General features: G+C 43.4%; 1 protein-coding gene across 1 annotated transcript in view; it reads left to right on the top strand.

The window, feature by feature from the left end:
* BRIP1 (BRCA1 interacting DNA helicase 1) overlaps window positions 1-21,903 on the top strand; it is a 1,426,214-nt gene that overhangs the window by 750,073 nt on the left and 654,238 nt on the right. The gene's annotated exons all lie outside the window — the stretch shown is intronic.

The raw sequence follows: 21,903 nt of genomic DNA, 5'->3' as shown, positions 1-21,903 counted from the left end.
TTGTTAAGTGTGGACCAAACCCTGAACCACAATAATTTAACTCTAGGGCAGAAAAAAAACATGTGAAAGAAGTCACTAGTAAAACAAGAACAGGACCAGCAGTTTCTGGAGTCAATTAATTTAAATTTATACAGGTCATTGGGGGTGTAATAGAGTCTTGTAAAAAAAGTAAAATGTCTGCGTGGTGCTAGCAGAGCGAGATACAGAGTGGATTTTAGACCAAATGGAGTCCCAGATGAGCGAGGAAAAAGTGTGACCGAGGTCTGATTCCCACCTAAGTTCAAGGTTGGTTTTGGGCCTATGTGTGGGAAAGGGAGATAGTAACTTGTAGATAGCCGAGGCTTTGAAAGGGATATGGAAGTTTGGTGGAGAGGCAAGTAAAGGGGGAGAAGGGAAGGAAGGCACATCCTGAAAAATAAGAGAGGATAATGTAGGGAGAAGTGTGTGAAAGAGCGAGAAATATTTAGTGGAAATACCAAAGGAGTCCTGAAGATCCTGAAAGGTTAGTAAAGAGCCATTAGAAAGGGGATGCCTATAAGTAAAAATTCCTTTATCGATCCATTCCTTCCAGAAAAGTGCCCGATTGCGGAGTTTGAGAGATTTGTTATACCAGAGGGGAGGGTTGAAATGAAGGTCAGAAGACGAAGGGAAAGAACGAAAAAGAGCATGTGTCAAAGCTTTAGAGTGTTTAAAGATAGGAGAGACAAACTTTTGAGGTGGCTGGGTAAGGTTGGTAGCAGTAAAAAACGAGAAGGGGAGTAGTTGAGCCAATTCCAAAGAGCTCCAAGCCGTTGTAGGTGGGGAAGAAGAGTCCTGGAGAAAGGGCTAAATCTGTTTGAGGGAAAAGGCAGAGTGAAAGCGAGAGATATTGGGGAAGTTAACACCACCAAGATGTTTAGGTTGTTGGAGGCGAAGTAGAGATACCCTGGCTTTACGTTTGTTCCAGAGGAATTTAGAGAAGAGACCATTGATAGATTTAAAGAAGAAATGGGGGAGGGAGACAGGAAGCATGGAATGGCAGAAGTTGACTATAGGAAGGAGCATCATTTTGATGGTGGAAAGACGACCCCACCAGGAAAGGAAAAGAGGAGACCAACGGTCTATGAGTGAGGAGAGTTTCTTAAGGATGTCAGAATGATTAATTTTAATGGTTTCTCTAATGGTGTTAGCGTATAAGACACCAAGACATTTAATACAGCCGGGATTCCACTCAAAGCCGGAGCCATGAAACATGTGAGGAAGACAGTACTTTTTGAGAGGAAGGACCTCCAACTTATCGATATTCAACTTATAACCGGAGACAGAAGAGTAATCCCGTAGTAAAGAAAAAAAAGCAGGAAGGGCAACAACAGGATTTGAGATATAAAGCAAAATATCATCTGCGTAAGCCGTGAATTTGATTTCTACATCCTTATAAATAAAACCGGAATAGGCGGGGGAATGTCGAATTTTCTCCCAAAAAGGTTCCAATGGCAAAATAAAAAGGAGAGGGGATAGCGGACAACCTTGTCTGGTGCCTCTGTGAAGGGGAAAATAAGGAGATTGAGAACCGTTAACCCAAATGGAAGTAGTGGGACCAGAATAGAGTAATTTAATGTATTTGAGGATAGTGGGGCTAAAACCGTGCCAACGGAGTGCACCAAACATAAAATCCCAATTAACACGATCAAATGCTTTCTCAGCGTCAAGGGTAATAGCCGCTATTGGAGTATCCATTTTGGCAGAAAGGTGAATAATATTGAGAAGGGTCCTCGAGTTACCAGTGATAGACCTACCTTTGACAAAACCGGACTGATAAATATTGACTAAGTCAGGAACAATGGAGTTGATGCGTAGAGCTAAGAGTTTGGCATATATCTTACAATCGGTGTTTATAAGGGAGATGGACCTATAATTTTTGCACAGGGAAGGATCTTTATCTTTTTTGGGGAGAAGGACAAGCATTGCCTGTGTAAAGGAGCCTTTAAATTCACCGGTAGTAAGAAAATGATTAATTAATTTGAGCAAGTAAGGAACCAAAACGATTTTGAAGTGGAGAAAGAACAGTACCGTAAAGCCATCTGGGCCAGGCGTCTTATCTTTAGGGAGAAGAGAAAGAGCTGTAAGAATTTCTGTTTCTGAGATCGGCGCATCGAGGGAAGAGAAATCTACAAGAGAGGCAGAAGGTTTGGGGATAGACTGAAAGAAAGAATCAATTTGTGTAGCGGAAGGATTGGACTCAGGCGTGTAGAGGGTAGAGTAATATTGGACAAAACAGTCAAGAATTTTGGCGTCTGAGGAATGAAGGGAGCCCTGTGAATCCTTCATCGTAACAATTTTATATTTTTGTTTCTTGATTTTGAGATAATTTGCTAAAGCCCTACCAGCCTTATTACGACCACCATAGATTTTAGCGTTAAATTGGAGAAGCTGATTAGAGGCGGAATCCCAAGAATGTTTGTTGGATTCCATTTTCGCTTTAATAAGGGAGGACAGAGAGTCATGAGAGTTGGTGGTAAAATAAAGATGTTCAAGCTCTTTAATGCGGTTAAGAAAAGAGGATGCTTGATCACGCGCCTTCTTCTTTTTGTGAGCAACAAAATCAATAATACAAACACGAGCAGCAGCCTTGAAGGCATCCCAAATAAAGTGAAAATCAGAAGAGGTGTTCAAGTTGTTAGTAAAGAAATCATCCATAAAGTGTGTGAAATGATCAGTGAAGGTGGGAGTCAGTAAAAGTGAATTGTTAAAGCGCCATCGGCGGGTCTTGGGAGTAAGGGGAGGGGTAGTCCATATCCAGAATAATAGGGGCATGATCGGAGATCAGGATGGAGCCTATTTCAGAATTGGTCATGAATTGGAAAGAAAAATATAATCAATACGGGAATGGGAGGAATGCACAGGAGAAAAAAGAAAATTCCAGAGAGTCGGGGTGAGAAATCCTCCAGGAATCTATTAAGCCTCTAGAAGAGATGGATCTGTGAAAGGAGTTTTGCATCTTGTTAGGAACATAACGTGCTTGGGATTTGCGATCTAGGAAAGGGTCCATCAATTGATTACAATCCCCCCCTACTATCAAATCTTCAGAGGCATTGGAGGAAAGAAGGGAAGAAAAAACATTCCAGAAAGACGTGTCAATACCATTGGGACCATAATTATTACAAAGGGAAAGTTAAACATCATTAACAGTGCAATCCAAGAGCAACCACCTACCATTAGAATCAGCAGTTTCTTTGTGTATTTGAACAGATAGAGATTTATGAAATAAAATAACAACACCATTTTCACGATTTACAGCCGGAGAACAGAAAACTTCCCCAACCCATTGCCTGCATAACTTAGACAACTCTTCTGCAGTAAGATGTGTCTCCTGCAAAAAGGCAATTTGGCATTGTAAACGAGCAAGGTGAGACACAATACGTTGTTTCTTAATAGGGTTGCGGAGACCCTTAACATTCCAAGAAACGAGTCTAAAACCTTTCATAGGAAGAGAATAGAGAAGGAGAAGAGAATAAAAATACAGCAGCTATGAAGAGATACAGGAGAGAAGATAAAGGAAGGTATCTAGTAACAAGCCCAGTGAAATAAAAGGAGAGAAGAAATAAACAGCTAGGGGAATGAATGAGAGAGAGTAGGGAGAAACAATGCATTACTGCCACTTTAAGTTGTAGAGGGAGAGAGAAATTGGAAGAAGAGAGAAGAGAAAAGGAGCTAAAACCATCGTACAAAATGAGAGAAAGGAATAATGTCAGGGGAAGGATGAATGAAACGGGAAAGCATGAGAAAAGCCAAAAAGGAAAAGAAAAGGAAAGGAGAGGGTAGTGGGAAAAAAGGAAGTGGGAGCTGAACGCTACCCGAAAAGAGACAGTAGAAAGAAGGATGGCAAGGGAAACCAAAACAGTTCCAGCCATACAGAACAATTAACGGGAAAAAAAGACAATAAAGTGAGAGCGGGAGCAACAAGAAAAGACGACCGGACAGAAGGGAAAATGTCAAAAGCCCAGTCTGTGGAACATGAGAAGAAGAGAGACAAGAAGAAGAACAGGAAATAAAGGAAATAGAACCCTGGACCGAGCACGACAGTATAAACAAATAGAGGAGACTTACCGAACAGTTAAGCAAGGACAACAGCGAACTGGAATAATGGAAACAAAGACAGCACAGGACGATGGAGGGGCATACAACCAAAACATAGGGTGACAAACCTAGAAAACAGCGGAAACAAAAACAAATTAGATCATATGAAGTGAAACAAATAAACAGCACAAGTATGGACAATAGGCGAAGTACAGAGAAGAAGACATGATGAAATTAAGAGTTGCTTTGTTCCATGGGGTCTTCTCTGTGGGAGTGGACGAATCTGCGGAGATCTGCCGGATTCTCGAAGCTATAAGACCTTTCCTTGTATGTGACCTTGAAGAAACAGGGATGAATAAGTCCGTATCTGGCGTTCATGGAGGGCAGTGTGGGCCGCATATCCAGAAATTCCTTTCGACACGTCGCAGTCTGTTTGGAGACATCCTGAGAGCAAAAAAGTTTATGGCCTGACCAAAGTAGTTGCTTCTGTTGTTTGCCTGAATGTAAAACAGACATGAGGTCAGAATAAAGAAGAAAATAAGCCATGATGCCTCTTGGTTTGATGAAGAAAAGGAATTTTTTGGGCCAAGACGATGCGCCCTTTGAATATTCAGATCCACATGTTTAGGCAACCCAACTGTTGGTAGGACTTGTGACTTCAAAAAGAGGATGATGTCGGATCCTTCCGAATTCTCCGGAACGCCATAAATTCGCAGATTATTGCGCCTATTCCTATTTTCCAAGTCCTCTGTCGTTTTCTTGAGTACTTGAACTTCCTTGGTGAGGTTGTCCACCTTAGCAACAACATCTTGAGTGTTGCTGATTTTTTGTTCAACGTCGGTGACCCTTTGATCTAGGCTGGACCACTTGTCGTCTAACCTCTGCAGGGTGGCAGTAGTATCCGCAATAAAGGGACGGATTAGACGAAGTTCCTCCATGAGGTCCTCCAGGGTAACTGGAGACGGAGATTTAGAAGGAGATGGAGGGTCCGTCTTGAGACACTTGCCCGTAGATACAGGATCCTTGCGTGAGGAAGAAGCTGCGGTGGAGGCTTTAGCGCCGTGCGCCTGCTGCATGGTGACGGAGTCAGGAAAGCAGCTTGAGGGTAAGAACAAGGCAGCTTACCAGGCAGTGAGGGCGGATAAAATCCAAGGTGAACTGCAAAAGTGGAGACAGAAACACCCCCAATAGAGAACAATGCGCATCCGTGGCAGAGAGTAGCGTGCAGAAATGAAGTTGTGATACACCAAGCAGGCAAGCGCTGAGGTAGATGTGAGAGGCAGGAAACAGACGACCAAAATAGTACAAGAATTCTCATGGTGCCTCAAAGAAAATCAAATGCCTCTTGGAACAGTATAATAGGACATAACCCCCTCAAGAAGCCATATGCAGCATAAAAAGCAGTGGAAGGATGATTGAGGAAAAACGAAAAAAATGAAAAAAACAAAATGGCGGCCGGATCCGAGGCAGCGACATTTATGCAAAATTCGGCCCCAAAAATTGCATGGTCGCGTTCAGAAACATGCCCATGTGCTGGGGGGCAGTTCCGACATCGAAATCAGCCGTTTCCGACCAGAAACGCTGTCAGGAAGCCGGACCTCCGTGATTGAAGCGCCGCCGAAATCGCGGAGCTCAGGGAGCAGCAGCCATCTTGTCCGCCGCGCCGTGCGCTCTTCCCCATATTTGGTTTTGATGCACAATGATTCCCAAAGCTTCTGTCCTTAAAGCGAGGACGTTATTTTCTTGTATCAGTAATTGTCCTCTTTTTGTTCTCACAAGGGTGAGCATTTTATTCTCAAGTGTTGCAAATCTGTCACTTAGTTTGTCTTTTTTTTCTTTCTCTCTGGAAATAGATTTCCGAATAAAAGCCCCTAGAACCAAGTCCCCAGTAGGGTTTAATAGAGCAGGTGCAGGGCTTTGCTCCCATGTTTTTGACTGACCTTTTAAGATCTTGAAGGGGAAAAAGTCTGCCTTTTCCCTCCTCTGCTACCCCTTGCTATTTGATATGACCCCCTCTCCATTCTTCTTCCACTACTTCATTCCCTCTCCATTCATCTTCCACTATTGACGGAGCCCCATTCATTCATTCATTGACATGCTAGACTCCGGGGTTACAATGGAGGCTCCTCGCCTGATCAGCCGCACACTTATTACTGTAGTGGGTCGCTAGTGAGATTCATGTGCAAGGTACCCACTCACACAGTTGCATGGAGAAGCCATACATGTAGTGTAATATGGACTATGTCTATTTTAAGATATTGAATGCAACATTTAGAACATGGACTGTTAAAACATGTTTTAAGCAATGCTGCATGATGTGAGAACGCTATGTCTAGGTTCTTTAGTTTATAAATTGAAGAAGGTGCTCTGGCAGAGGCGCACGCTACCAGGTGTCCATACTGTTATCGGCCAGCACAGTCCTCACAGTGCTGTGTCTTGAACATGCATCTAACACATCTATATCACTTGAAAAGCTTTTTTTGATTTGTATTTTTTTCCTCCTCCTGAGTGTCAGTGGGTTGGATTTTTATTGTATTGCGTGAAATATGTAGGTGACATTTCTTGTCTAAAAATATCTTAAATATTACTTCCCTGGTGAATATGCTGTTATTCTCAGCAAACATAAGGCTAGTCTGAATCTTGCCAGGTAATGAATTTCAGAAGACGGAAAGTGTTTTACTTTATTCTTCCTGGATTTATTGGTTACACCAGCATCTATTGACCAGGGCCATCTGCGTCCTTGCTTTGTGTGCTTAGGAAAGCGCCATTCTTCTAAAAGTCATATTATAGGTCCCTTTGGGCATCTAAAACATGTATAGGTTTGCTACATAATTTCGAACTCTAAAATGTTTATTGGAACATGAGATTGTAGCTGAGACCTTTGAAGTATTCTGTTTTGTGGATTAAACACATATTTGGCACATCATACAAGTTCTGCGTAAGTCAGATATTATCACATTTTGAAGACCTCTGCAATAATATCCCTACATAGGCTATAAACTATAACTATCGGACGCATGAAGTTGACATGATTGACAGAATGATCCAAAAGAAGGAAAAACATTTCTGAAAATATTTCATTTTTAACTGATTTAACAATTACTGTGCAGGTGCATAATTCCTCAGTGTCACGTACATTATGGTTTGTGTTAAATCTTGCAAAAACTTTACACATTTTTACGTGTGTAACATTTAGATCCAGAATGGAATGGTGGATTAAATCACTGCTAGATGCTTAGTTTCTGCCTAAATATACAGTCACACAAAAAAAGCCAAACGCTAAAGTGAAGTATTGGCCAGCGTTGGGTATAAACTTCTAATGTGTGTTTAAAAGAAATCTCAGAAATTCACCTAAAAACAGTTAAAGCGCAGTTATGGCTGCAAAGTAAAATTGAAAAATCAATAAAATTCAGAAGTCATGGTTAGGAGTACAGTTTATAGCTTGCACAACAAGCATGCAAACCATAATTTAAACACAAAATGTAATGCCAGTGACACAACTATAATGCAACAGATGCAATTACAAATGTGAATCATTTTACAGATGAGATTACTTATAAGATTACCACTTTTATAGAGATGACAATGAAAGTAGTATTATTCATTGGTTTGATTGCGTTATTTATTCATATTTCATTTTTAGAAGGTATTGTTTATTGGTATACATATTTTGATCTCATATGCATTGCATTAGGCGAGTGAGTTATGGTGAAGTTAAAGTCAATGTGTTGTACCATAATTGTTTATAACTTAAGCTCTATCTGGCCACTTCTGGCCTAAATTGGGTATTGAGTAAACCAGAGGATATTAATGCTAAATCCACCCTGCTTGTTAAAACCCTATATTTGGCCCATCAGAGAAAATCAATTTTGTCATCAGTAAGTTTGGGCAGACTGAATGAAAAGTATTTACATTTTAAAGATTTCCTTATGTTTGGATCATGTTTGACATTTTTCCCCCCCAATACTCGAAAATAATTCCTACAATCAATTCATTGATACACTATTGGCCAATTTGATATAATTCTGGGTTAGTAATGGTATTCTGAATGGCATCTATTCATTTTGAGACAAGATGTTGAGACTAAAGACAATTTTTATTCTTTAGCCCTGTTCGCTTAGAATACGCTGAAGATGTCTGATATCCTGGTTGAAGAATATGTGGGTCAGTCAATATATATATGGTATAGTGCTTCGACTATGTAAAACTGTAATGTCAGTGGGAACTTTTGACATCTCAAAATATACCTTTCTGCTTGTAATAAAAGAAATAAATATATTTCCTTAAAGTAAATTATTTTAGCTATTGGACAGCAGGAAGGTGGAAGTGATAAGATTATGAATGTTGATTAAACTATTACCTTAAGAAGGCTTGTTACTATTTTATAATTCTCTTGTAGGGGATTTCCATGTATAGTCATAAGCGTTGAATAGTCCTGCCCATCTGCGTGGAACCCCAGAGCACTTTAGCCAATATAACTTCTTAAGTGCTGAAGTTCACCTTTCTTCGGGAAGACCTTGAAAAGTCACTTAAGAAAGTCATAATGCAGCCAAGGACAAGGTTACAGAGGCCAGAATTATTCATCTTGGAGTAGCAAAAGAACAGGTTGCAATGAAATATGTGCCCAGTACCTAAATAATTTTGTAATCGCACAGAAAAACAATCTTCCCAAACCCTTTTGCTATGTGAGAAACAGAGATGAGGAAGTGCAGGGCAATGTAGCACATAGGGTGCCATTATAATCAGAAGAAAAAGGAGGCTGTTTCTTTAAGAGAAGAGAGACCTCCAATATCCCTTCATGCTCAGCCAAAGGCAATTACTTCAGCTCTTTTTTCCTTCTGACAGGACCCATGGAGTTCACCTCGACCTTTCTAGCTTTTTTCTTCAGTATAGAATTTTAAAATACAGGGTCTTTTGCTTCACTCAACGTTTTTTGTGTCTCTCTCTGTTGAGTGAGTTTTTTTCCTGACAGGAAAGAGTTTTTTTTTCCTAGTTAAAATGCCATCTCTCTTTGACAAAGGCCCTCGCTGTGGCAGGAAAAAGGCCAAAACAGACCTCCACGAGGTCTGTATTATTTGTCTGCCATCTTCTCACCTTACTACCTCCTGTGACATCTGCAAAACCCTCTCCAGACGAACCTTGCATGACAGGGAGAAGATTCTCCTGCAGGGAAGAGAAGAAAGAAGAAGACAGCAATAAGCCAGCGGGACCACATAGCGAGGGGGAGGTAATTGTTCCACCCGAACTCTTCCCTCAGCTTCTAGTGGTTGTGAGAGGTCTGAGAGGCATTTTCAGGCATAAAACGCTATTTTTCCTGGTAGACTTTGAGGTGTTCGACGTCAAGAGTGGTATGGCTACGACATGCTCGCCGCCATTGACTGGCTTGGCGTCACACAACGCCGACGCTCGATGTCTAGAACCACATAAGCAAACTCGAGAACTACCTTGAACCGACAACAGACGTTGAGACATGCGTCGATGTCGAGGGACTCTTATTTGCCATCACCGAGAAGTGGGCGGTCGACGTCGAGAGCCAAGCGATGACGAAAGTGGTCGATGTTGATTAGCCGGTTGACATCAGGAGTGAGCCTACGTCGACAGGGGTCAACGTCGATGAGCAGATAGTCATCGGAAACCAGACGACGGAGGTAAACGGCGAGAAGATCCTTGGCATCGAGGAGATAGCGACAATACAAGAGAAGGAGAATCTACTATTTATTTGATTCGCACTCCAGATCTCCATCTCTGGTAGAGATACCCTCTTCTCCCATCCCGGTATCTCCTCAACCGTATTCATCGGCTCCTGCAGTGTCCCTGCTTCCGGCGCACCCTGCTCCTCCTCTTTCACCTCTGCCAGCTATACCGACACCCGTCATTCCACTTCCTGTGGTAGCTCAGGTTCCTGTTAACACCAGCACCTAGGAGATCTTGATCAAGGACATGCCATCGATCTTACCATGGACACTCACGTTCCTCTACTGCATCACACCATTTAAGGCTGCATCGCTGATCTCAACGCTGGCCAAGATCACATGCCCACCGCCATCGCAGCTGGATACATCCTCTTCCACCAGAGGATACTTTTCGAATTATGTTGAACTCCCCTCAACCTCGATCCTCACTAATTGATGACATCAACATCTTTCAGGAGGTTCTGGTTCGAGGGGATGCAAACTCCAACATACCGATGGTGGACCCACTCCATCAACTTCGGTGATATCCGAAACTCTTCACAAATGCACGGCCTCAAGACCCTTACTTCGGCTTCTGCCGGGTCTTCTTGAGCCAGCCATGGAGTTGTTCCTCATTCCAGCTGCTGCAAAGTTAGCACCCTCTAGAAAAATAACGTTCCACCGGAGCAAGAGTGGCTGTTTTTACATGCCGAGCCTCCACCTCATTCAGTGGTGCCATTAGCCACACGAAAATTCTGTGCCACATCACCATCTGCTGCTTCTCCCTCTAAGGAGATTCAAAGATTGGACTAGTCGGGACGCAAAATATGCAATACGCCGGCTACGTCCATGAAAGCAGCCAGCACCACAGCCCTCCTAGGAAGGTGCGGTTGGGCCTTGTGGTATTCCATTCTCCACTTCGTGGATTACCTTCCAAAGGAACACCGGGAGGATTTTCTGGAAATCATCCAGGAGGAAGCGATGGCCTCCATCCAGGTCATCAGCTCGGCGGCGGATTGTTCTATTTCAGCCACTCACAGTTACTGTCACGTATTCTCCCTACGGAGACATGCATGGCTTCGACTAAAATCTCTCAAGCCTGACGCTCAGCTGCGTCATAATAAATTTACCCTTTTCGGGCTCCACTCGTTTCGGTACGCACGCGATGATGAAATGGCGTGAATGAAGACTGAGATGAATGCTCTGAAAGCTGGTGGTTTAGAGAAACATAAAGACCAGCGACGTCCATTCTCACCCTACCACCGTTGCTTCTCGTCACAAAGGGTTCAAACCCCTCAGTGGCAGTCCGGAAAATTACACCAGTATCAGCCTCAAGTAACATAGATGATGTACCTCTCAACTAGCTAACCTGGAAGGCTGACAAACCCGTGGCATCAAAACCCTGAATCCTCCCTTCCCGCTCTTCCGTTTCCCACTCTGGTAGAGGGAAGCATTGCAAATTACATTGCAGAGTCGCAACACATTACAACCGACACCTGGGTCATGAATATTGACAAACGTGGCTATCGTCTCAGATTCACTACCCCACCACCATCCATTCCACCAAGGTCGTCCATGTCTCGCTTCGAACTTCTACAAGAGGAAGTCAACATGCTATGCCAAAAAAAAGCGGTAGAATCTGTCCCTCGAAACCAATGAGGCCAAAGTATTTAATGAAAGTACTTCCTCGTGCCAAAAAAGGGCAGATAAGAGTTCAGGCCTATTCTCAACCTCCAAAACGCAAACAAGTGGATCTGAAAGGAAAAGTTCAGGATGCTGACATTACATCAAATTTACCCTCAACTTCAACGGGGGGACTGGCTTCATTCAATAGACCTTTGCAATACTTATTTCCACATTCCCATCGCAAAGTCACAGCGGAAATTCTTCAGATTCATAGTGGGGCAGAGCCACTGCCAATATGCGGTTCTACCATTCAGCCTCAAATCAGCACCCAGGACATTTTCCAAATGCATGACTTTGATGGCGGCTCCTCTAAGAAAACACAGAATCTTTGTCTATCCCTATCTGGATGACTGGCTGATCAAGGCTTCTACTTTCACAGAAGCCCAAGAGCATTTCCAGTGGACTTAAGATGTGCTCCATTGCTTGGGTCTACACATCAACTTTCAAAAGTCTAGACATTGCATTACTGAGGAGCTGCCATCGACACACTACAGGAAAAGGTGTGTCCTTGGGAGGAACAACATTTATCCATTCTCTAGAAATGCCACTACCTCCGGAGGAGGGCCAGCCCAACAGTTTGCATAGTCTCCTTTCTCTGCGGCTCGATGACCTCCTGCATATTTCTAACCCCTTATGCTCACCTTCACATGCGTTCTGTCCAGGAGTGCTTGGAGGATCAGTGGAACCAGCTCTCAGGGAACTGGGAGGACAAGGTAAGCCTTTTCACTCATGCTGTGGAATCCCTCCAATGGTGGTGTTCCCTGAAAAATCTCCTGAGGGGAAAACCTTTTCATCAGCAGGACTCAACACAGACCATAGAGACAGATGCTTCTCTGCTGGGTTGGGGAGCCCACATGGTTCACCTGCAAATACAAGGAACATGATCCTTGTAAGAACAGATATACCAGATCAACCTCCTGGAACTACGTGCAGTACACCAGGCACTCAAGGCGTTTCAACCTTTATTCACGACCAACACCCTTCTTCTTCAGGCAGACAATACCACCACCATGTACTACATGTGTAAGCAGGGTTGAACCCAGTCCAGAGCCCTGTCATGAGAATCTCAAACAATCTGGCACTGGCTTCTCACCAGGAACTTGAACCTGATTGTCGTACATCTCCCAGGTGTGCAAAACATTCAGGCAGATGCCTTCAGCAGTGTTCTCGACGAAAACCATGAGTGGGTACTGAACAAAGAGGTCGTACAAGATATCTTCAACTTGTGGGGCACACCCTCTACAATTCTTTTTGCCACAGCGGAAAACAAAAAGTGCCGCCATTTCGCTACCTGATTTTACCATCCAAGGTCACTAGGGAATGCCCTATGGATCGACTGGTACAAAAACTTTGCGTACGCTTTTCCTCCAAGACCTCTGATACTGGCAGTCCTGCACAAACTGTTCACCACGACACCCAAGATGATCCTCATAAGAGGTCAACTTGTATACCCCAACCTCTCCTTGAGTTTGGCAGCATGGCTCCTGAGATAGTGCGGTATGGCCATTCAAACCTACCTCAGGACTGTCTGGACATTCTAAAGGAAGCAAAGAGACCATGAACACATTAGGCCTACGCCTTTAAATTGAGAAGATTTTGCATTTGGTGCTCCTTCAGCCAGATCGATCCGACTTCTTGCCAGGAGGATGCCATTCCCCCGTATTAGTTACACATTGCTAAATCTGGCCTCCAGTACTCGTCAGTCAGAGTCCACCTGTCTGCACTAATGGCATACAGGAAAAGTCCTTCACAAACCTCTTTCTTTAGGGTTCCAGCTATTAAAGATTTTCTGAAGGGTTTAAAGAAGGGTTTCTTTCCGATTAGACGTCCTTCTCCTCAGTGGGAGCTTAATGTAGTGCTTTCTCGCCTCATGCTTCCTCTTTTTGAGTCAATTCATAAGGCTTCACTTCAGCATCTTACTGGGAAAACTGCCTTTCTTGTAGTTATAACTTCAGCTGGGAGAGCTAGTGAGATACAGGACCTTTGTGCTCATGAGCCATACACAGTATTCCATTCTTTCAAGGTAGTGTTGCGTACCCATCCCAGGTTCCTTCCTAAAGTGGTCTCAGATATTCATGTAAATCAGACGATCTCTTTACCCACGATCTTTCAAAACCCTTCTTCTCCAGCAGAGAGAGCTCTCCACTCACTGAATATAAAGAGAGTGTTAAATTATACCTGGATAAAACCATATCTGTTTGGAAATCTCAGCAGCTATTTATCAATTATAGCCCGGTTTGCACTGGTCTAGCTACGTTCAAACAGTCAGTCTCCAGATGGATCGTTTCTTGCATCCTCTGTTGTTATCAGCTAGCTAATAAACCTCTCACTGGTAGGCCCAAGGCTCACTCCACTAGACGAATGGCAGCCACTACGGCTTTGATGCGGAATGTCACCATGGCAGATTTTTGGTAGGCAGTCACTTGGAGATCAGGGACACATTCACTAGACACTATTGCCTTGAAACAGATGCTATAGCAGATGCTCAAGTACGACAAACATCGCTCAGAAATCTCTTTGCCTAGCTCTGTAAATACATTTGTGGTTCTGTCTACTCCACCCCTTCAGGGAGATGAGCTTGCTATTCTATTCAGCGCTTAAGACTATACATGGAAATCCACTAAGAGAGAAGGTATAGTTTCTTTCCTGTAACTCCAGTTCTCTCGTAGGGGTATTTCCATGATAGTCATAAGCAAACTTCCCTCCTCCCCGATGGAGTAGACTGACAGACAATTTTCATGCTCTGTTATCACTCATCTAGTACAGCCTCCAGAAAGAGCAGAGATAACTGCCTCTGGCTGAGCATGATGGGATATTGGGGGTCTCTCTGCTCTTAAAGACGCAGCCTCCTTTTCTTCTGATTATAATAGCAGCCTATGGGCTACATTGCCTTGCACTTCTTCATCTCTGTTTCTCACTTAGTTCTTTTTCTGTGCCCGTACAACATTATTCAGGTACTGGGTGCATATTTCACTGCAACCTGGTATTTTGCTAATCCAAGATGAAGAATTCTGGCCACTCTTACCTTGTCCTTGGTTGCATTATGACTTTCTTAGTGCCTTTTCAAGACCTTCCAGAAGAAAGGCGAACTTCAGCACGTAGGAATTTATATTGGATAAAGTGCTCCGGGGTCCCTGCGGATGGGCATGACTATTCAACACTTGTGACTATCATGGAAATATCCCTACAAGACAACTGGAATTACAGGTAAGAAACTATACCTTTTTTAGGATATTTAATCAATAGTTGGTGCATTGTGATGATTTAGATGGCATAATAGTCCGAAATGTTTTTAAATCTTGAAACTGATTGTCCATTTGATTATCTACACAAAACTTTCAAATAGCTAAACCGGATACTTTTTGGCGGTTTGTCAAGTTTTCTTAAATCTGTTGGGGAATGGAAAAAATAAATAAGCAACGAGGGTGGGGAGGTTCAAAATGTGTTTACTTTTTAACTCCAATAGGAAACTTTGTTCTCTGATGCAAAGATTTATACCACAATTGGCATGAAACTAGAACTTTACTCGAATTAATGTCTTTGCCTGGTTTGGTGCAAAACAGTTCAGTAGTTTTTGAGAAATTGGCAATATAAAATCTATTGAGTTAGCATTTGTGGAGTTAAATTATAGAGCCACCTTGACAGTGCAGACAGCCCGTTAACTCGTGTCCACAATTGTCTAGGGTTGATCTAAAGTTCACATTGCTGTCCATTACAGAAAACAATACACCAACTTTGCATACAACTAGTTCTTTACTCAGAGGGGGGCCTTTGCTTGGTTTAGTGTCAAAGACATATCAGGTGGTCTTTGATTGATTAGATCAAAGAGACATTGTATGGCTTAATCAACATTATGAGCCCAAGCCTGCCATGTCCCAAGCTGAGGGTAGCCATTTAGACACGGTCTTGAGTGTCCCAAGCTTGGTTCATGGACTATTTACTGCATGGGAGGTGATACAGTCTCATTTTTAGAAAAAGTCTCATTTAATGATCTTCCCTCCATATTCTAACATCACTGCATGAAAAGGATTTTCCATTCAATATAAATTAGGTATTTGGGGCTGGCTGGCTTCGAGTATGTCCTCAGCATCCTGTATGATTTGACCTCCATGTTACCTAATCCCATTCTAGGTTATTTCTACAGCAGAGTAACCACAGATACAGAAGATACCTAGCACCAACATCCCAGGTGCAAATTGTGTGTGTTTAAGTACAGAGCCTAGATGGTATGTTCCCTTTGTGTATGATTGAGCCAGGGGAGCAGAGGCTTGTGAGATCAATTTGAAATGCACCAGGCTTTAGTTTCTGCACAAGATTGAGTTGGCGTTGTTTTTTATGACAGTGGAAGTGTATTGCTGACATTAATGAAGGTGGATCTAGGAGATATAAAAATAACCTCCCATTGGAGAAGAGGGAGACATGATTTGAGCCCACAAACATGGCGTCAAGCTTGAATTCACAGATATAGAGGATCATGAAACGAAAGGACTATAGACCATGATTCTGAAGGGTCCAAAAACAAGTTTGTCTCACGCCCTGAATGGGTGACTGAGGATGCTGAAATGGGGTGGAGATCGTCATACATAAAAATCTTGCTAAGTTAGTTCCTCCCTATCACCTAACTGTTGTCTCCCTGATTTTAAGCTCTAGCAAGATCTACTGTAACAAATATGCCACCGTCTTTACAGAGATTATTGCAGTTTACATACAGAGTTGTATAGTCACTTAACCATCTTTCTTTGAGGTTACAACAATGCAGGTTATTGCTGATGCTTCATTTAAATAGGTCTTTTACTCCCAAAATTGCTCATACCATCAATTACTTTTATTTATGGATGCATTGACTGAAAGATGCATAATTTTTTTTCATTAAGGATGGAGACCCAGCAGTAGGAGTGTTGTTCAGTGCAGCACTTAAACTACAGAAACGCCTCCTTTGTCCATCTATCAGTTTGCAATTGATACTTCGTCTTTGTAAGTAAAAACGCTGCAGTACTTTCGATATGAGAATTGAGTTTGAGAGACCATATGCAACCATCATTGTAAAAGCACACTTTAATTAAGGTGCAGCCCTACCTTCAGAGTTGCGTTTTTGACCTACGAGTGGCACCCTTTATCTTCTCACCCTTTCTTCCTTCCATGCTTCCTTTCGCCATTCATTTTTTTCTTACTTTGACTCTTTCTTTTTTCCTTTTACCATTCTTCCTTCCAATGTCTGTCCTTTGTTCCTTTCACCTTTCAGCCTTTCTTGCCCCTTTTCTCCTCCCCATTTTGCTTTCTTCTTCTCCCCTCATTCCCCTTTCTGCTTGCCTTTTTCCCTCCTGCTGATCTGATTGCATTTTTGTTGCATTTTTTAATAGCCCTTTGCACCATTTCTCTGTCACTATACTTGGGAGCCCTCAGTACTTGATCTCAGCTCTGACCTCGGATACCCTTATAGTGGTATTTATGAGCCTTTCTCTGTAGTTATGCAGACAGATCAGGTCCATATAGAACTAGTCAACATTTCTTGCTGCCCATCTTAGCATCCCATGAGGTCCAATCTCCACTGTAACCGCTGGGGTGGGTGCGGCTCGCAGGAGCTACTGACCCCAACTGTGGTGGTTGAGGCCTTTTACTCATAATGGCTAGGAGCCTTACCTACTATGGATCTCGAGCAACTGGGCCAAGTACCTCTTCTGCACTTGACTCTCAATGGTAGCTGTGATCGAGCAGTCAAGGCTCCCTTGTGTGTCAGAGGTGAATATACAGGTCAGTGAACAAGACCATTAACTCAAATAACACGAACAATAAAGCAATGTCCAGTCAAATGATTGCTCTTCTAAGGAAAAAGTGTATATTATTTCTAACTCTAAACATGCAATATGATATTTAGAAACAACAAGACACTCCCCTTGAGGTCCATGTTCTAGTAGTTGTCAGGCAAATCCCTGTTCCATCCTCCTTCATGTAACATGTGTGTGGTTATTCTCCATTCACTGGTGGCCAAATCCATGGAATGCTCACTATTAGGCCATACTCAAGAATTTATCCTTTGCCTCTTCAGGTTTTAGTCAAAAGTGCCTATGATTCTGCATCACAATTAGCAGCGAGTCCCTTGGGTCCCAAATTTGGCCAGTTCTCATCATACCAGCTCTCGCAGCACAGAAGAGTTCAGAGTTGCAGCTGGTGCTCTCAGCGTGATCACCTGCTGTAGTGTTGTATGAGTTAGCAATGACAAATCCCTTTTGGCTCCTGATTGACTCTGTAGAACTGGGATGTAAGTGTTAGAGCATAGAGAAGTGAATGCTTGTCTAGAATGTTGAGTTTGCGGTTACATGTAGACGGATAAAGACTTGTTATACTAAGCGCCGTGTGTGGCATAATCATTAGCGAGTACCCCGACTGGGGAGGATGCTACAAATGGCGACCAGATAGGGGATAAGTAGCCCAAAGATCGACAGTGCTCTCCTAGAAAGTTTGCTGTGATCCAGGAAACTGCTTGTGCGTTCCAGGTGTGCCTTAGTGGAAGTGCCAAATTGACGTTTGGCGTATGTGGAGTCAAAGCGGAACTCCAGTGTGTGTAAAGCATTTGAAGGTAACGGAAACTTCATTGAGAAGTCTACACAATGTTGGCCAATGGCCTGCTGGTAAGGCCATAAAGACAAGTGCTGCGCTACTACGCAACCCAAAAATTATACATCATACGGAGTGATAACATTAAAGGCAGATGCAACCAGGTTTTGAAATAGCGACAGCAAATTGCAAGATAACGCTGCGATCAGAAGCACTGTGAGGCAGAGACCAACCAGGTGTCAGACAAAACAAAGCAAGTCAGATACAAGAAACAATCATCTGCTTACCAGAATTGAGCAATGAGACTCATCATACCAAGGCATTGGATAGAGTAGCCAAAGTTCCCTGGGTTGTGCATACCCGAAACAGCATGCCACCAAAGCTGCTGGGTGGCAGTTCAGAACAGCTCCTGAGTTCTCCAGAAAAGTGAAAGGGTCCAATGGAGACCAAGAGGGAGGTCAGGGTTCTAGAGACTGACCTAGATGACCTAGAGGCCAGAACAGCATAAATCCTTAGAGGTGGTATGGATGAACAGCAGACACCGTCGGAGAGAACTCCTCTCTCAGAGTCAGCCAATCTCTTAAATGGTTACAATGCCGCCACCTTCCTGAAACCACCACCACCATTCGATACCACCAAAAACCTGAATATTGGCGACAGATGGACTGCTTGAATAGAGACATTTGATGATTTCATTGATGCACTAAAAGAAACAGATAAAAAAGATTATCAAATACTTTAAGAATCTAGCTGATGAAGGTGTGAAAGAAGTCTAAATAGCTGATGAAATTACATACAGTCAGATAAAAGAAACCTTGAATCTCAAGTTCGTTCCAATGCCGAATTTAGATTACAAAAGGTACATTTTAATTCAAGAACGACAGAAAGTTGTTGAAACCATCAACACATTTGTTGAGAGACTGGATATGCTTACTGTAAGTTCAATGAATTTAATGATGAGGAAGCTATACGTCTCAAAGTTATTGACAGATGCATGTCAGATTCATTCAGATGACGAATTCTGTAAGAAACTCTGCCTGGAGCCAGTTCTCATGGCTGCCAGAAATGAGGAGCGTGCTGATCGACAAGCTGCTGACATAGAGGCCGGAGGAGCCCTTCTTTTTTTAATCCAGTTCCAGACACCAAAATGTAATTTGACGTTCTATGTTGGGGCTCTCCTTCTTTTTAAGTGGATACTTCTCTTTTTCTTCTTTCCTCATGAAATGTCTGTTACATCATGCAAGACTACAAAGCTAATTGCCCCACAACACAGTTCATGGAAGTGGCTAGTGTTCACATCTTGATGTCAGCCGCAGTGATATGTACATCAAATGTTTAATCCCAGACTCCCAGCCCTGCTCTCTATGATTACCCTATGAGCCCAATCTCCTTTCCTGGCATGTAGCCAGGCCCCTTCCCTGTGATCTCTCATTGAATCTAACAGCAGTCTTTTGTAGCGTAAATGGTGTCTCTTCCTCCTTCCCCCAAGTGTGTCCCACGCAGCTCACAGGAATGCAGCAATACACACATCTCTCCTCCTCATGTCTTCATAAGTCAGGCCTGGGCTTCCCAAAATGGAACCAATGTACCATTGCAGGCGCAATTAGTTAGTGTACATTCACAGCACACTTACTGTCCAGAATTGTTAGCCCCACACATTGTACCATTACAAGTGTACATGCATTCAGCGCACACATTCAGTTTACGCGCACTGTTCAGCAGTTAAGCTTTTCTATACTGTACCAGGATGTGCTGTGTGCAACCACACATTGTCAGCACACACGCACTCTCAATGTGCGTGCTGCACAAAACTACGCCCTTCATGTATTCTACTTCACACAAGCACACATACACCCAGCACATGGTTCCTTTACCAATGCACTGCCCACTACTGCATTGCTTTTGTAATGTATTTCTCACAGGCATACATACACCTAGTGCACGCACTAACCACACATGCACTGCACAATACAGATCTATCCCTGTACTGTACCCATCCCAGGCACAAGTACATCCAGTGGAGTCACTACTTCTGCGTTACGCAGCACTCCACATCTACCTGATGTAGGCCATGGGTGAGTTAATCACGCAAGATAAAAGAAATAAGTGAGCCTGTAGGCCTCACTCCAGTTACATAGGGTAAAACGGTCCTGTTCACTACGACTGATCACTACACGGTATCCTGCCACCGCCATGCTCATGCTGCTTAACTCCGGTGAAGGCCAAAAGAATAATTGATGGACAGAATGCAGATCAATGTCATACATTCACCCCAGTACAGAGATCTGGGCCTAAATCCATTGTTGTTTTGCTCACCATGCCATTCGCAAATCAGTCTTGACCCTGTGCCCCATGGGAACAGTCCAGTCCTAACTGCCAGTCCAGGTCCTGGCCTGGCAGTTCAGTCTGGACTGTACCCATGAGGCACAGAGTCAAGACTGATTTGCATATGGCTGGGTCCAAACTCGGGTGGCGTAGTGGGCAAAAGAACAATGGATTTAACCTAGATCCTTTGATTGGGGGGTATGCATTGTCAGCATTCCGTCCAACATTTGTTTGCTGTAACACTTTTCGCCCTAAGTGGGATGGGTATGCCCAGACGTGGGTTCCTTGCTCACTGTGTCACTGGATTCAAACTAGCCTGGCTGAAGAAGGGTGACATACCCTGAAACCGGTACCAGGATGCTTGTTTCCGGTCCAGGGAGGACCTGGCCTGGCAGTTCGGTCTGGACTGTTCCCATGGGGCACAGGGTCAAGCAAGATTTGCATATGGCTGGGTCCAAACTGGGGTGGCGTAGTGGGCAAAAGAATGATGGATTTACCCAGATCTTTTGATTGGGAGAGAATGTATGCATTGTCAGCATTCCGTTCATTAATTTTTTGCTGTGACACTTTTTGCCCTAAGTGGGATGGGTATGCCCAGACGTGGGTCCCTTGCTCACTGTACCACTGGATTCAAGACGGCCTGGCTGAAAAAGGGTGACATACCCTGAAACCGGTCCTAGGATGCTTGTTTCCTGTCTAGGGAGGATCTGGCCTGGCAGTTCGGTCTGGACTGTTCCCATGGGGCACAGGGTCAAGACTGATTTGCATATGACTGGGTCCAAACTGGGGTGGCGTCGTGGGCAAAAGAACAATGGATTTAACCCTGATCTTTTGATTGGGGGAGAATGTATGCTTTGTCAGCATTCCGTCCTTCATTTGTTTGCTGTAATAACTCCTGGTGAAGGCAGAAGCCTTCTACCACTGTGAGTGTAGGGTTTTGGGTGCCCCTCCTGGTTCAACAAGACCACAGTCTGTAATACAGGTCTATGTCATGGCTCAGATGCATAATCTGTGTTTATCTATTATAAAAAACAGCATTAGGGATCCAGACAACAGTACAGTTGGGCACTCAGGGCGGGGTTACACATCTCTTACCATGCAAGGGACTTTTCTGTCCCAACAGGTGATTCAACCCACACAGAGTATATTAGAATTTAGAAACAGGGTTCATACTTTGAATCTTGCTCTACTTAGGATCCACCACATAGGCACTCATTCCGAGTTAGGTATCTGCGTTGGACCGATTGTCTGGGGTGAGATATTTACCAGGTGCATGAAATACCTTTAATTACTAGTTTCCCAGGGCACAAATAGGCATTACATGCAGCATATATCACAGTTTTTTGGCTCATTTCCCCAATAGATTTTGGCAGGTTTTACTTTATTGTCAGGGGAAACTTGTGGGGTGAAATGTTCACCGAAAAATTCGGAATTCCTTTCACTTTGCAATCACCTCTTTGCAAAGGGACTGTAATTCTTCATCCCAACTAGAAGCAGGGCTGTTGCCACCAGGAGAAAGAGATGTAGTGAAGCTTGAATACAAGAGGCGTGCCCTTTCCTCAGAGCATTTCCCATCTGAACTAGGACTCAATCGTGCTATCGTAGGGAA

The sequence above is a fragment of the Lissotriton vulgaris genome, chromosome 2_1 (genome assembly GCF_964263255.1).
Source record: "Lissotriton vulgaris chromosome 2_1, aLisVul1.2, whole genome shotgun sequence".
Lineage (NCBI taxonomy): Eukaryota > Metazoa > Chordata > Amphibia > Caudata > Salamandridae > Lissotriton > Lissotriton vulgaris.
The sequence above is the reverse complement of the archived record's forward strand: the minus strand, read 5'-3'. Positions and strand labels throughout refer to the sequence as shown.